The sequence below is a fragment of the Narcine bancroftii genome, chromosome 10 (genome assembly GCF_036971445.1).
Source record: "Narcine bancroftii isolate sNarBan1 chromosome 10, sNarBan1.hap1, whole genome shotgun sequence".
Taxonomy (NCBI): domain Eukaryota; kingdom Metazoa; phylum Chordata; class Chondrichthyes; order Torpediniformes; family Narcinidae; genus Narcine; species Narcine bancroftii.
The window spans coordinates 64,671,078-64,687,188 of NC_091478.1; the positions used below are offsets into that span (position 1 = coordinate 64,671,078).

The window sequence follows — 16,111 nt, forward strand, 5'->3', positions numbered from 1 at the left end:
GACACATTCTCCCAGTCATGTGAGAAAAACAAAAATAATTACATTGTGCAAGTATTTGCAGCCAGCTGGAAACCACTCATTCTTGCTACTAATCTCTATTATATACAACGTCTTTTTAGACCTATCAAAGTCCTTTTGCTTCCTGACCCATCCCAATCCAGAAAACTGCATGGTGGCAGAGCTGACACAACACCATTCTGGACCAAGACCTGATCACAAAATAAGTGAAAAAGTTTTGACATCTAGTCCATCAAGTTAATCAGCTGTAAAACTTGTCAGCAACATTCAAAATGTAATACATTTAAGAAACAAGTAAAATTAAAATAATCCAAAATTCAAAAATAAAATCAGAATTTATTGTCATGAACATGTCACAAAATTTGTCATTTTGCAGCAGCGTCACAGGGCAAATTACATTTCAAAAATAAATAAATTGTGAAAGAAAATAGGATAAAGTGAAGCTGTGTCTATGGTTCATTGTCCATTTAGAAATCTGATGGCAGAGAAGAAGAAGATATTAACTAAAAACATTTATATAAATTCAATTAGTTCAGAAAATGTTAATTACTAATAATTACTAGGCCCCTCATTGCATTCCTCTCCACTGAAATGAATGGACTCCCTTTCTATAACCTCATCAGGCAGATGTGCAGAAAAAAATGCAGAAAGCTCACATTCTACCTCTGGACTTTTAAAATTAGAAAGCTGTTTGGAAAATCCCTCAGATTATCCAGAAAATTTGTCATTCCCTGATATTCAGGAACATTCAAAATTTGATACTCAATGAAACAAGTAAAATTTTTAAATGATCAAAATCTCAAAAACATTGAATTTCAATCTGCATCCTTATCTTGGTGGAATTGCCAACATTACCTTGAAAGCTCTGTTCCATTTGTTCTTTAGCCCTGCCTAATAAGGTAGTGAAAGGCATCAACTAAGCATAATATCTGCCAGTACTATGCATTAGAACCTTGTGAGAGGATGACAAATTTAGGTAAAGCCGCGTGATCATAGGATGTATTTGTAACAACTAGAGAGAAGGACGCAGACAGTTGCTGTCTGTTCATTTCTGAGGTCATTTGTGGTAGACCCTGGGATTCACATTGGGGCACACATAAATATCCTGAATTCGGTTTCAATGAAAGGTATTACAATAATATACTCAATTGAATTTTAAAAAGCGATAATAAATACAAATGATAAATATATACAGTTATCCCAGTGTTCATGAGGTAACATTATGTGCATATGCCAATTGGGTGCACAATCTGCATTATGCCCATTTATGTGCATGTGCAAATTGGGGCTCAGTTATAGGCACACGTGAATTGGGGAACAGCCCATTCATAAGTACGAGTTGTTCGTAACCTGGACGTTTGTACCCGGGGACTTCCTGTATACAGAATTGTGCCAGGGCATGATTAGTGAAACAGGGGAGGTTCAAGAGCCTGATAGCTATTGGAAAGAAACTGTACTTGAAATATGAGGTGCTGGTCTTCTCACTTTTGTATCATTTGCCAAAGAAGCAGTGAGAGGAGGTTGTTACCAGGGTGATGGAGTCCTTTAAGATATTGACTGACTTCTTGAGGTATTTATTCACATAGATGTATTCAATGGATGGGAGGTCAGAACCTGTGTTGGAAATGGCTACATTTGCTGTCTTCTGCATTCCTGGGTATTTGTCTTCCCAAACCAGACAATGATGTAACCAGACAAAATACTTTTCAGAGTGCACTTGAACAAGTTTGATAGAGTATTCAATTTCATGCTACCAATCTACTGTTTTCTCTTTTTGTTTCATTTATTCCACTGGTCTCATACCTCTTTCTCATTGCTCATAACCTTCAATTTACCCCAAACCGTGCTGATGTTGCCTTGTTCTCTACTGAGTCATGCTTGCCCATCAATCTATTCTCAGCTACAATTCTGGTTTAAATCCCTACACAGATTTGACTGTGCCTGTAATCTTATCCAGACCCACAACCAACATAAATTCCAAAATCAAATTTTCCATTCATCAGAGGAATTTCTTATATACTGCCTACTCCTTCACTTTACCATTTGTAATAACACTTAGCCTTCTGGGTTTAAATTTTTCAAATCCTTTCTTTAAATCCTCTCCACTGCTTTAAACCCAACCTTAAAAGCCATTATTAGTCAACCATTTGTATGTCATTTCCACTCACTTCTTTGCTTGGAAATTGTATCTGTATTTCTACTGGTCAGTCGCAAGTGTGCAACTGTCCTATCCAATACAAACCCATAATTTTTGCCATTTTTGTCATATAAACAGAAGAGTTGTATCTTTGATTTACACTGGATAGAAATTTTGAAATCTTAAATTTTGCTTATTTCAACAGAGTGAAAACAAAAATTAACGTCGGTACTCCCTGGCAATCATTGTTAAAAAAAAATCACATCTTCCATAATATTTACAGTATTTGTCATTATTCCAACAAAGATCATCAGGCTTCAATTTCAGCATAATTAATGTCTGCATTATCAATACCCATCCTGTTTCATGTGGTTCTCTGCAACACATAAAGTGAAAATTTAACACCTGGGGTGGGGTGAGGGACCACTGAGTGGAATCCAGTCACTCTCCCTCTCAGATTCATTGATCCCATGTACTAAAAAAGGGTGACAGATACTTATTTTAACTTTTTTGAGGAAGATTCAGACAAGTTTTCTCTTTTGATAAACCTGTGCAATGATGCACCTGTACTATATACCCTTCTCTGCATTAATTCAATTATAATAATAAATTCCTTCTAAGCAAAGAAACAGAACTCCTAGTGTCAGAAATCCTCAAATCCCTGTAATATTTACAGATATTCTACCATTTACTATGCCAACTGTGAACAAACTAATAAGCAGGTACCTTGAATAACTGAGTCCTAATCTTTTTTCGAATGGATTCTTCTAGAATAAAGTTAAATTTGGGCCAAAAGTTTATTTTATAAAAACCTACTTAAAAAGTTATAAACTTCTTTCAAATGCTTAAAAAATTCATGGAAATTATGCTAAAAGCATGTGATTAGCCAACCATTCAATTCTCAGTCACACTCTCAAGCTCACAAGTCTGTCCATGGCCTTATGTACTATCCCACCCTGACCACTCGAAGATTGGAGGAACACTTTATTTTCCATCTGGGCACTCTCCAGCCAAATGGTCTTAACATTGGCTTCTCTGCTTTCTGCTAAACATACTCGCCTTTTCATTCTCCTCCTCCTCTCCAGTTCTCCCCTCCCTTTCCCCTTACCCACCCAGCCATCCCTCCTCCCCCTCACTGCTGCTCTTCCCTCCCTCTTCTCTCCATCTATCATCTCCTGCCTTTGTGGTCCCCCCCCCCCCAACTTTTTGTTCAGACGCCTGCCGGCATTCTCTTAATCCTTGATGAAGGGCTCAAGCCCAAAAAGTTGGTTATGTATTTTTACCTTTGCCACGAAAAGGACACTTTTGACCTGCTGAGCTTCTCCAGCATTTTGTGTTTTTACTTATGATACTGAAATATTAGTATGTTTAGATTTTTCTGTCACATTGCAGTCACAAACAATGTGGTGCTTATGCCATGCCACTGTAGTCCCCTAGTTAAGAATTAGTATTGTTTATGGCAAGCAATAGTTGACTAATTTTGTATATTATTACATTTTGAGTTTTATATATGACAATAAAGGAATCTTGAATCCTGAATAACATATCCAAGTCTGGGTGAAAATATCACCTCAGTGTGAGAAAATAAATTATTGGCCTTTAACAAGGGAGACTAAAGGAATAGTAAAATAGATTTAAAGGACTGTTTAATTTTAGGGTGCTTTTTCAACCCTGTATGTAGCTCACTGCAGAAATCTACTCATGTGTTGGGCCTTTCTATGATAGGTGTGTTGGTTTTTAGTGAAAGCTAGTCCACCACGACAATCCAAAAAGAGAGCTGTCAGTTAAAACATTCTGTCAGATGTGAAATTAACCAAACCATTGCAATTTAGTCTGCTTTGCTATCTCTTCATTGTCTCTGGATAAAGTTGGAGAACTCCTTATCTCAGCACTGTGGGAGTATCTTCACCCCTGCAGTCTGCAGCAGTTCAAATAGAAGTCAACCCACCATTACCTTTTCAAGAGGAATTACAGATAAGGAGATAAACATTGGAAATATGTGGCCCTTGTTCAATGATTATGCAGTGAGGATTATTAGCAATCAATTTAATTTCAGTAAAAAACAATAATATTTATAATCCAGAATTAAAGAATGAGAAAATATAAGCAGCTTGGATGACTGATTTACTTGTATGAAACCCTTATATACTGTCATCTATTTGATTCTGACAGTTTAGTTGCACTTGCGTTCCTATTTGTTTTTGCTGCTATGCCAGGAGCAGCATATTGTTTAGTGTGCAGCAAATTTTGTCATAACTTTGCCAATAACTGATCAAAACAATTGTCACATGTATGATGTTCATTACTAATAATGCACTTGCATTGATTTTTTGGCCACTGAAACCATTATTTCTGTACATCTTCTTAATCTTCTGACAAGTAAAGCTGGGTTCATAATTCTTACTTGAACAACAATTTCCCTTGGTATAGAATAACTCTACTATTTGTTTGGAATGCAATATATTAACTACATTTAAATATATAAACACATATTAGCTGATGTAAAACAGAATGGTCTAAATTTTCTACCCACTCTAAATAATATCTGTAAATTTGATGTGGTCACAGACGAAAGATGAATGGGAACACACTCTCTATAAGCCTAAAACTTGCCATTTCCAAGTGAGTAGACCTCAAGATGTCTGAGGGCAAAGACCATGTCAGTAGTTCCTCTGTTTGCGCGAAAGCCGCACTGTGATTCTGGGAGAATATTCTCGGCGACACTAGGTATTATTCTATTTAGGAGAATCCTGACATGGTCTTTGCCCTCAGACAGCTCCAAGAAAAGTGCAGAGAACAAAACAAAGGACTCTACATCACCTTTGTTGACCTCACCAAAGCCTTCGACACCGTGAGCAGGAAAGGGCTTTGGCAAATACTAGAGCGCATCGGATGCCCCCCAAAGTTCCTCAACATGGTTATCCAACTGAACGAAAACCAACAAGGTCGGGTCAGATACAGAAATGAGCTCTCTGAACCCTTCTCCATTAACAATGGCATGAAGCAAGGCTGTGTTCTCGCACCAACCCTCTTTTCAATCTTCTTCAGCATGATGCTGAACCAAGCCATTAAAGACCTCAACAATGAAGACGCTGTTTACATCCGGTACCGCACGGATGGCAGTTTCTTCAATCTGAGGCGCCTGCAAGCTCACACCAAGACACAAGAGAAACTTGTCCGTGAACTACTCTTTGCAGACGATGCCGCTTTAGTTGCCCATTCAGAGACAGCTCTTCAGCGCTTGACGTCCTGCTTTGCGGAAACTGCCAAAATGTTTGGCCTGGAAGTCAGCCTGAAGAAAACTGAGGTCCTCCATCAGCCAGCTCCCCACCATGACTACCAGCCCCCCCACATCTCCATCGGGTACACAAAACTCAAAACGGTCAACCAGTTTACCTATCTCGGCTGCACCATTTCATCAGATGCAAGGATCGACAACGAGATAGACAACAGACTCGCCAAGGCAAATAGCGCCTTTGGAAGACTACACAAAAGAGTCTGGAAAAGCAACCAACTGAAAAACCTCACAAAGATAAGCGTATACAGAGCCGTTGTCATACCCACACTCCTGTTCGGCTCCGAATCATGGGTCCTCTACCGGCATCACCTACAGCTCCTAGAACGCTTCCACCAGCGTTGTCTCCGCTCCATCCTCAACATTCACTGGAGCGCTTTCATCCCTAACGTCGAAGTACTCAAGATGGCAGAGGTCGACAGCATCGAGTCCACGCTGCTGAAGATCCAGCTGCGCTGGGTGGGTCACGTCTCCAGAATGGAGGACCATCGCCTTCCCAAGATCGTGTTATATGGCGAGCTCTCCACTGGCCACCGTGACAGAGGTGCACCAAAGAAAAGGTACAAGGACTGCCTAAAGAAATCTCTTGGTGCCTGCCACATTGACCACCGCCAGTGGGCTGATATCGCCTCAAACCGTGCATCTTGGCGCCTCACAGTTCGGCGGGCAGCAACCTCCTTTGAAGAAGACCGCAGAGCCCACCTCACTGACAAAAGGCAAAGGAGGAAAAACCCAACACCAAACCCCAACCAACCAATTTTCCCCTGCAACCGCTGCAACCGTGTCTGCCTGTCCCGCATCGGACTTGTCAGCCACAAACGAGCCTGCAGCTGACGTGGACATTTACCCCCTCCATAAATCTTCGTCCACGAAGCCAAGCCAAAGAAGAAGACCTCAAGATCTAAAATGTGCATGTACAAATAAATAAAATTAGATTTATCTACCAATTAAAAATGTTCCATTCTCCCCTAGTCTCCAAAATTCCAAGTTAGTGTACAGAGGTGGCTTAGCTGTTAAAATACCAGACTAAGTATCCAGACATCAGAGTTCAAATCCCATCTTAGAAACTGGGGACTTTGACCAATTACTTATCAGATGATAACTTTATCTTAGATATACTCAGCTTCCACGGTCCTCGTGTCTTAAGATTCATGAAACACTAGAAGAATCTTGTATATATCAATGAAATCTTTTCCTATTTTCTAAACTTATAAGTACTTGGGCTTGGCCTGTTTAATCTCTCCTTGAACAATGAACCTGTCAACTCAAGAACCAATCTGGTGAACTCTTGCAGCAATCCTGCTGTCACAAATATATCTGTCCTTTGGAAGGGAGATCACAACTGTACATATTTCAGATGCAATCTCACCAGAATTGTATACAATAGGAGTAGAACATTTCTAGTTTTAATTTAGACAGAACCTCTGGCAATAAAGACCAACATACCATTGCTTTCCCAATTCCTTTCCCTACCTCTATATTAACTTTCAGTAGTTAGTGTTCTAGGATACATATTTACTTTAAACATCAACACCTTTCAATTTCTCTCCATTTTCTTTTTCTCTCATAGTGGATGACTTCAAAACATACATCATATTCTGTTAAATGTGTCCCCTTCACTTAGCCAGTCCATATATCCCAAAGCCTCTATGCATCATTCTCACATACCCAAACTATGCTTTTGCTTTGTATCATCAACAATCATGGATTTATTACACTTAACCCTCGAGTCCAAGTTATTGATATACTTTATAATCAGTGCCAAAACCTGAAATATAATGCAATCTTCCCCAAAGTATTACTCTCAAAATTATATTAATTATAGTTCATAATCTCTTGAAATCACACCTCATGCAAAATCTTTTGAAAATTAAAATATATCAACTGCTTACCTTGTGTAATTAATCAGCATTAAGTAAAACAAATTCTTGTATTTCACACAAAATCAGGAATATCACAAACTACAACATATGGTACTTACAAAAAACACAACCAAGACAAAATCGCTAATTATTTCTTTGATATTTTTTCAGTCTTAGCACAACTGAACAATCATCAAATCAAACCTTGTAATAGGGAGCATGTAAAAAACAAACACATCATAAAACTATTATTACTAGTTTTGGAATTTTATTTTCTGTCTTTGAATCTCTAAATGTACAGTTACCTTGGAAGCCTCAACATTTCTCAGAAGCCTTCATCTGTAATGGGAGGCTAAGTCCTCTTGATTACTCTTCTTAATAGATATTTTTACACATGTTCATTTTATTGATAATAAATTTATTGTCATATACATTGTACAATGTACATATGCCCAAGATTCTTACTTGTTGCAGCCGAAGAGGAACTTCATAGAAAAAACTCAATTGCATATAACCATTTAACCACTTACAGCACAGAACAGACCAGTTCGGCCCTGCTAGTAAATTAAATGAAAAAGAGATAACAAGATAAATATCTATAGGCAATAAATATTCATGGTTACCATAGTTTAAGAAAAGGTTGCAGATTTGTAATCCTGGAGTAGTTTATGATTAAGGTTGCAAGAGGAGGTTCAAGAGACTAAAAGTTGTTGGAAAGAAACAGTATTTGAACCAAGAGATGATTATCTTCAGGCTTCTTTCCAAAAGTAGCAGCAAGAAAAGGTTGTGAGCAGCGTGATGGTCCTTTATGATGTCTTGTTGAGGTAGCACCTCATGTAGACATCTTCAATGGATAGGAGGTCAGAGCCTGTGATAGACTTGGCTATATTTGTTAACTTCTGTAAATTGCACAAATTTGAATATAAACTATGAGACCCATACATCAGAACACCCTTCAACTGAGCATTCACATGTACACATATGCAATCTCCAACATGCTATTCATTGCTATCTTACATCAGAGGTCTGCAGCCCAATATTCCTAACATGAACAGCTGAACCTTTTTTTAAGTTGTTTTTCTTTGAATTTCAATTGCCCCACCAACTGAAATTAGATACAGTTCATATATAAACATTCAAGACATGTTCCAATAGCTGCCAGAGAAAAGGCTTCATCCCACAAAAATTTGAATAACCAGCTCATTTTCACTTCTGATAAGCTTTACAACTCATCATAAATTTCCCAGATTCCTCAAAGTCAATGATGTTCATCTTAGTCTTTTAAAAATGCTGTGCAACAATCAACTAATTTAAAATAAATGCTATGCAATTCTAATTAAGCCCATTCATTTGCAGATTGTTATCAAAGCAATGTCCAGTTTCAAAGTACTTTTAAGATCACAAAATGCTTCATTGGTCTGAAATATATTAAAGTGGAAGGACCAGAGACATATCTGGTATTGAAAAGGTCATATGTGGAAACTGGCTTTGAGATATATTGGTTAAGTAAAGCAACCGTGTCTGCCTGTCCCGCATCGGACTTGTCAGCCACAAACGAGCCTGCAGCTGACGTGGACATTTACCCCTCTATAAATCTTCGTCCGCGAAGCCAAGCCAAAGAATGCGACAAAAGCAGATTTCACCAATACTGAGGTGACAAAGGATGCAGATAGAAAGCATGAATGGAAGAGACTGCAGGTCTTGGGATGTGAAGCAATCTGAAGGTTAAAATGGGAATTGAGAATTCAGTGCATTGATGAACATGAACATGACATGAGTGGTGTCCTGAAAACATGAGATACAAATTCAAGCCAAGTTTTGAATACATTAGATTTTAAAGAAGATAAAAGGCTAACAAGAAAGGTGTTGGAATATGTGCAAAAGTGTAGAATTTTGTTGAAAACCTCAGGAGCATTTGTCAAATTTTGCAATAGTGACTGATTTTAACATATTCAATCTTTGAAAATCAGAGGCTTTGATAATAATATTACTCAGCATAATACATTTACTGTTATAAAATAACACCTTTCCCAATTTAACATGATGACAGCATGAAGGGCTTGACCATAAGCTAAATTCAAGTTTATTATTGCACAAATACAACCTGAAGAAACAGTGTTCTCCTGTCCTCAGTGCAAAATATACAGACACAACCACACATGCAAACATACATATGCAGGAAAAAAATAAAATTAAAAAAAAAACAACCATATAAATAAATAAATAGATAGATAGATAAATAAATAAATATTTATTCTTTCTTAAATAGTAGACTTGGATGATTAATGAGAGCAGCTCTTTTAGTCATTCAGCATTCTCACTGCCTGCGGGAATAGTAAAACACTATAAACATAAAATTCAGCTCCACATCATGCACTTGGGAATGTGGGGTAAGAAATTGATTTTAGAATGTCACCTGATGCCCCAAGTGCACACATCTGTAAAACAAGACATACCCAATATCATCTTGGTAAGGAGATAAAGAAATCGGTCTGTAGTGAACATTGCTCAAAGTTTGATAGTGGCATTTTGCGATGCCAATCAGCATGTAATGCTCACTTTAATGTTAGCCCTACCATTCAATGCTGGTACAGTCATTTTACCACAAAGCACGAGCTATCACTCTCTCTTACCCATTCATTCAGGAAAACATGCATTCAGCAGCAAAAAAGACATCTCACTGTGCAATTCAAAAGGTTTATCAAGTAATTAGCAGTTGATTTGCGATATAATTTCCACTAGATATTTTAATAACTGCACACCATTCCAAAATTTCCTGGTGTCTTTTAAACTCTAAATGTTCTTTGTGTTTATTGAATATGATGTGGTGCATGTTGAGAAGATCTGTCCTGCCTTCAAAACTCCTGCTTACACTAAAGCTTCCTAAAAAAAGTGCATCAGGAGGCATTTCCCCTTGGAATTTAATACATATAATTTATTTCATATAGCATGGCAGGGATAATGGCAAAACAAAATCTAAAAGATGAAGGAAATGTTGGAAATGAAGGGGATTCAAGGAGAGGCTATGACTGGCCAGGGTATTCTGAATGAAATTACCTGATTGATCTTCAGTGCACAATAAGGATATAAACATTGAAATCCACTAGCTGTTCCAGCTACATTTCCAAACCCAGCAAAGGACTAGGGACACAGTTTCATTGTCTGTCAGTTTCAAGTCTTAATCTCTCTCTATTATGATTTAAGAGATATTTCCAGTACCTCATAGTTTGCCTTTTACACTGTATGAAAAAGTTCACTAGTGCTCTCTCGTCAAAAAAAAACTCACTATATTTCGTGATGAGGTGTTTGGACCAAAATGTCGACCATTCTTTTTCTCCCATGATGCTACACGACCTGCTAAGTTCCTCCAGCAAGTTGTGTTTAGCCTCAGATTCCAGCATCTGCAATTTCCTCTGTGTCTTCACTACATTTTATCCTGTTTTGCTTGAGAGCAACAGGTGGAGCAAACATTGCAGGTTTACTCATATTGTAGGGTGCCAATGACTTGAGGGTATTATATGTCATCACTTTTCTTCTTCATTTTCTTCTTCATTCACCTGAAATATATTGCAGCTGGAGGCAATTCTCTTCCCTCAAAATGAAGTATATCATGCAGATCAACAGCAGCTATTCCAGTTGTAGTGTTGTACAATGAGTCCCCTGGTTACCAATGAGATCTGTTCCTATGTCTGTCTTTAAGTCAAATTTATAGAAAGTCGGAACAGGTACATATGGTTCTTATTAGCATCAGTTAGTCAAATGTTTGTCTTAGGACTGTAAAACAAAATTAAAGAAACAGTTCTTAAAAGAGTTTAGATAAAAAAAGAAAGAAAAAAGATCATCCTTCGATGTCTTGAATACTGGAAGGGGTATTCGTAGGAAACATTATGTGCATGTGCAAATTGGGGTGCATGCGGAAATTGGGGGCACAATTTGTTCATAAGTATGAGTTGTCTGTAAGTTGGACATTCCTAACCCGGGGACTCACTGTATTCATTTTGCTCAGTCTTGTGTACCATCTCATGACTCCCAATTTACAACTCATGCCCATCTGAACAGTATGCAAATAAAGAAATTTATGTCAGTAAATGAAATATGATAGAGCAAATTACTGGCTTTTACAAGCTTTTTCCTCAGGCTTCCCCAGTGCAGGTGTCAAGAATCTTGGTGGTCTTTTTCATGAAAAACCTTGCTGTCATGAGAGTATAATACGTGTCAACAGCTGCAAGAGGAGGAGCAGGGGAATAATGAAATGAATGAAGAAGAATGAGGTGAATGAAGAAGAAAAGTGATGGCAATCAATATAGCCCATTTCTGGTTTGACCATGAATAATTCATTGAACTAAGATTCAATAAACACAAGATATTCTCAATTCACCCCTTTGCCATTGACCTTTAAGCAACGATGCAAACGTAGAACACTAAATAGAGCACAAAATCAAGTTTATGGCCGAAGAATGCCACATCTCACAAAACTTTATTCATACTTAGAGCCGCTCTTCTTCATGCCTTATCTGTTCTAATGATCTAATGCAATGTAAGCCCAGTGATTGCAGTATGATTGATCAGAGGATGCTATTTTCTGCATTGGAATGGAGGATATTGTATATTTGCTGCTTTGGAATACACCATCTTAACATTAGTAGTTGAGTCCAGGGTGGCTGGCTGATAGGTTTCAGGATCAGAGTGAAAAAAGCAAGTCTGCAGATGCTGTGATTCAAGTAAAAACACACCAAAATGCTGGAACAACTCAGCTGGTCTTTTCGGTGTCTATAGGAAATAAATATATATTGCTGATGTTTTGGGCCTGGGTCTTCTTCAAGGTTTCAGGAACAATACTGATGGAATGTTAACAATGGGATGACAAATGCAATCAATCTGATTTGTTTTCTCCTGGGATGGAGCCTCAATAGTTCTTTCAGCTATTTTGTTGAAGGACTGATTACTTCAATATTTTGATGGTGTTGCAAAATGAAAATTGAGACACCAGCCAAATGACACATTTGATCCACAAGTTTCTAAGCAGTTTTCCACAAAGAATGGTTCTCTACAATGCTAGTCCAATGTTAATACTGGACTTCTTCATACTCCTTAATATTACTGTCAGAAACTATACAAAGGGACCACTTTGTTCTGCAGGCTGCCCCATCTTCATTCTCAAATGAGTATTTGTTCTGTTGCATGCCAATTGTAGCTTATCAGATACCATCTTTATGGTGTTCATTAAAATTCAATGATCACTTCTGAATTTCTGGTTGCAAATATTAAATCAAGTGTCAGTTTTTTTTTCATCTTCACTTTCTATATTATTCTATCATTATTTGGCAAGGCAGCAGTTCTTGGCTCCCTGAAAAGAGCTTGTGATGAGAAGCATTGCACTGGAAAGTCAAGATGTACATAATTAAATCATCCACAGCTTGAAGAGCATGAGAAGAAAATGTGGGATAAATAGCACAATTAAAAGAACACATCAATTCCAGCTCTTGCCATGGGCCCACTACTGGTGAGGTTTTCTTTCTTCTGCGATACGTAAATCCACGCATCCACATCTGACCCTGCCACTAGTTGCTGCTGGCTTTAACTATCCTCAAACTCCTGCGAACCAGGTATTGGAGCTGGAATTTGAGAGGGTAATAAGGGCAAGAAGAGCTCCAAAGGGGCCTCAGGCGCTGAGGCTTCCTGATCATATCAGGTTGCTGATGGATTGAACAGGAGACTGTGTGGCTGAAGAGGCTGTGTGAGCACTGGAGATGAATCCATGGACCCTCAGTGTCTCTGAAGGGACTCTCTTTTGTACCATAAGGGGTGCTACAAATGGTGACTCTTTGACTGCCTTACAGGAGGCAGAAGGCACTTTTATGTAGTATTACATGTTCTGTGCTATTATATTACAAATAAAGGAATCTAGAATTTTGCAAGATAGATTGGTATGGTCAATAATACAGCATCATATGCTAGGTTGATTGGGGTGCATTGCAAGCTGATGAGTGTGGTGTGTGAGATATGAATTTATGAATGTTTTCTATAATTCACGATGGATAGCAAGTGGCAGAGGGGTGGCAGGTTGGTGTAGCAGTTAGCACAATGCCTTTACAGCGGCAGCAACTGGGACCAGACTAGGTTCGAATCCAGCGCTGATTGTAAAGAGTTTGTACATTCTCCCCATGTCTGGGTAGGTTTTCTCCAGAGGCTCTGGTTTCCTCCCACCGTTCAAAAAAAATACCAGGGGTGTAGGTTAATAAAGTGTAAATTGGGCAGCATGGACTTGTGGGGGGCGGGGGGGGGGGGCGAAATGGTCTGTTACAATGCTGTATGTCTAAATTAAAAATTAAACTAAATTAAATGTGGTGCACTGATAAGTGTTTGAGGCTAATGATGCAAATGATGGAAAATGACATTTGAAAATGATTTGGTTTGGTGATATTGGTTGGGTGATATTTGCAAGGTCACTGAACTTGCTGCATTGCATCCAGGTCTTTGGGAATTATTCCAGTCATTAAATCCCATTTTTATATACTCTCATTTCCTTTGATGTGTGTTGGGAGGACTTCATGACTCCTTACATAAAGATTACATTTCTCCCATTTTCCATCTTCTCCATAATTTCCAACAAGGTTGGAAAATTGGCAACCCCTTTACACCTGTGTTGTCAAGCTTTCAACATCTCACTGATCCCATTAAGTTCAGACTGTCAAAAACACCATTTAATACTCCCATCTTTAAGAGATGAAGGCTAGCTTTAGAAATACTGCTTCTTGCATTGGAATCAACCAATGCAGAAAAATCACATAACCTTAGCTTTGTGCCTTATCCGGATGTATATTCAATATGATCCACATGCGTCTAACCAATTTCCTGCAGATAAAGACAACTTTCATACAACTTAATGCAACTAATTTCTGCTAATAAAGATCACAACAAATTAGGTATTCATGATGAGAGTGAAACACAAAGGTCTGTGGGCACTCTGATTGCAGAAAAAATACAGAAATGCTGGAGGAACTAAGCAGGTCTTGCAGCATCCATAGAAAGTAAAGGTATATAACTGATTTGTCAGGGAGTTGTTCTTCAAGGTATGAGTAAAAAGGCACTTGAATTAAAAGGCTGGGGAGAAGGAAAGGAAAAGACCCACAGACAAAATGTGATAAATGTAATGGACTTTGATAGGAGGACAGGAGAGGAAAGGTGAGAAATGATTGGGAGAGGGTTGGCTCTGTGAATGCAGAGCAGGAGGAAGGGAGAAATAGAGATAGATGGGGGGGGGGAGAGCTAATGGAAACTGGAGAAGTCATTATTAATGCCATCCATTGGATGGTGCCCAGATGGAATATGAGGTACTGTTCCTCTAATTTGCAGGCAGTCTCAGACTGGCATACATGAACCCATGGACAATCATGCTGGCATGGGAATGGGCCAGAAAAATGAAATGGGTTGCCACTGGCAGATCTCTGCTATTGAGGCGAACAGAGCCGAGACTCTCAATTAAGCGATTTCCCAGTCTGCGTACAGTCTCTCTGATGTAGAGGAGACCCCCACAAAAGATGACCCTGCAGATTCACAAATGAAGTGTTGCTTCATTTGGAAGGACTGTTTGGGGCCCTGTTTGGGGGCAAGTGTAATTTAGCCACAAAGACAAAATATTTCTTAGTAAAATATAAGACATAAATATACTGACCATAATTATAATCTTAGAAATCACACAACAAAAAAATCCCTAATGATGGATTCAACATTTTTATGTATAGCCTCAACAATTTTAAAACGGCAGTGAGATGAACAGCACATGGCATAGATTTTATGAGTGCATATTGCCCACACATTCATAAACTATGCATGAAGGTTGAGAGCGAAGTCATTGATAAAAGTTATTATTGTCCATTAGACTCCTTTACATTTGTTGTGGTAGCTCAAATGTATTTTGTACAACAGATTGCTGCAGAATTAAGTTAACATGACTACAGTCAGGATAACAGATAGTAACCTAAAAGAAAATTCATCACCTTTGGCAACTCAACAACTTGAGGGTGCAAAATCACTTTTTGTTTAAATATAAGGTAGAATTAATATGTAAGGCCTGCAAAACCACATGCATTTAGTCAATGGACTATGGAAAGCAAAATGGTATGCTTCTTCTGCCTGCTGGTGTCTGACAAATGAAAATGAATCCCAATCATTTAGAGCCGATGTAATCTTCATGCAACGGCAGACAGCAAACCAAGCCTTAAAGGACCCAGGCAAATAAAGACTGTCAATCATTGTCACAAGTAGTAGCAATGCAGATCTCTCCTTGCTCTTGAGTCTTACCCCATTAATTAGATGATCTACACATATTCTTCCCTTGCATAAAATATATCATTCACTTTTTAGAATCTGAGCAATCCAAGTTTAAGGATAGGAACTTCAAATGTATTTATGTCTAAGTATGCAAGTCAGGGCAAAAAAATCAGGAAAACTATCATCACAGGATAGACTTGGAGCATCTAGCTAGATGCTAACAGAAAACAAAACATCTGAGACTTCCATCCTATTCCTCTCTGACTTCTATCTTTGATCTATTACAGTACACCATTCCAATGAAGTTCAATTAGACCAGTGGTTTTCAAACTTTTTCTTTCCACTCTCACACTACTTTAAGTAATCCCTATGCCATGGGTGCTCTGTGATTAGTAAGAGATTACTTAAGGTGGTATGTGAGTGGAAAGAAAAAAGTTTAAAAACCATTGTTTTAATCATACCATATTGACTCATTATGTGCATGGTTTCATAACTCTGAAGGAAATGGGTCATGGACCATGGCCA

The 16,111-nt window shown here is 38.3% G+C and overlaps 1 protein-coding gene across 7 annotated transcripts in view; it reads right to left on the reverse strand.

The window, feature by feature from the left end:
* Nucleotides 1-16,111, reverse strand: part of LOC138744644 (matrix metalloproteinase-15-like) — a 108,761-nt gene that overhangs the window by 56,747 nt on the left and 35,903 nt on the right. The window contains exon 1 of one of the 7 annotated variants that reach the window (XM_069901117.1): nt 7,936-8,057. The exons of the other annotated variants lie outside the window; for them this stretch is intronic. The gene's annotated coding sequence lies outside the window, so the exon portion shown is untranslated. Of the gene's footprint in view, nt 1-7,935; nt 8,058-16,111 lie in introns of those variants that run through there. 7 annotated transcript variants of the gene reach the window in all.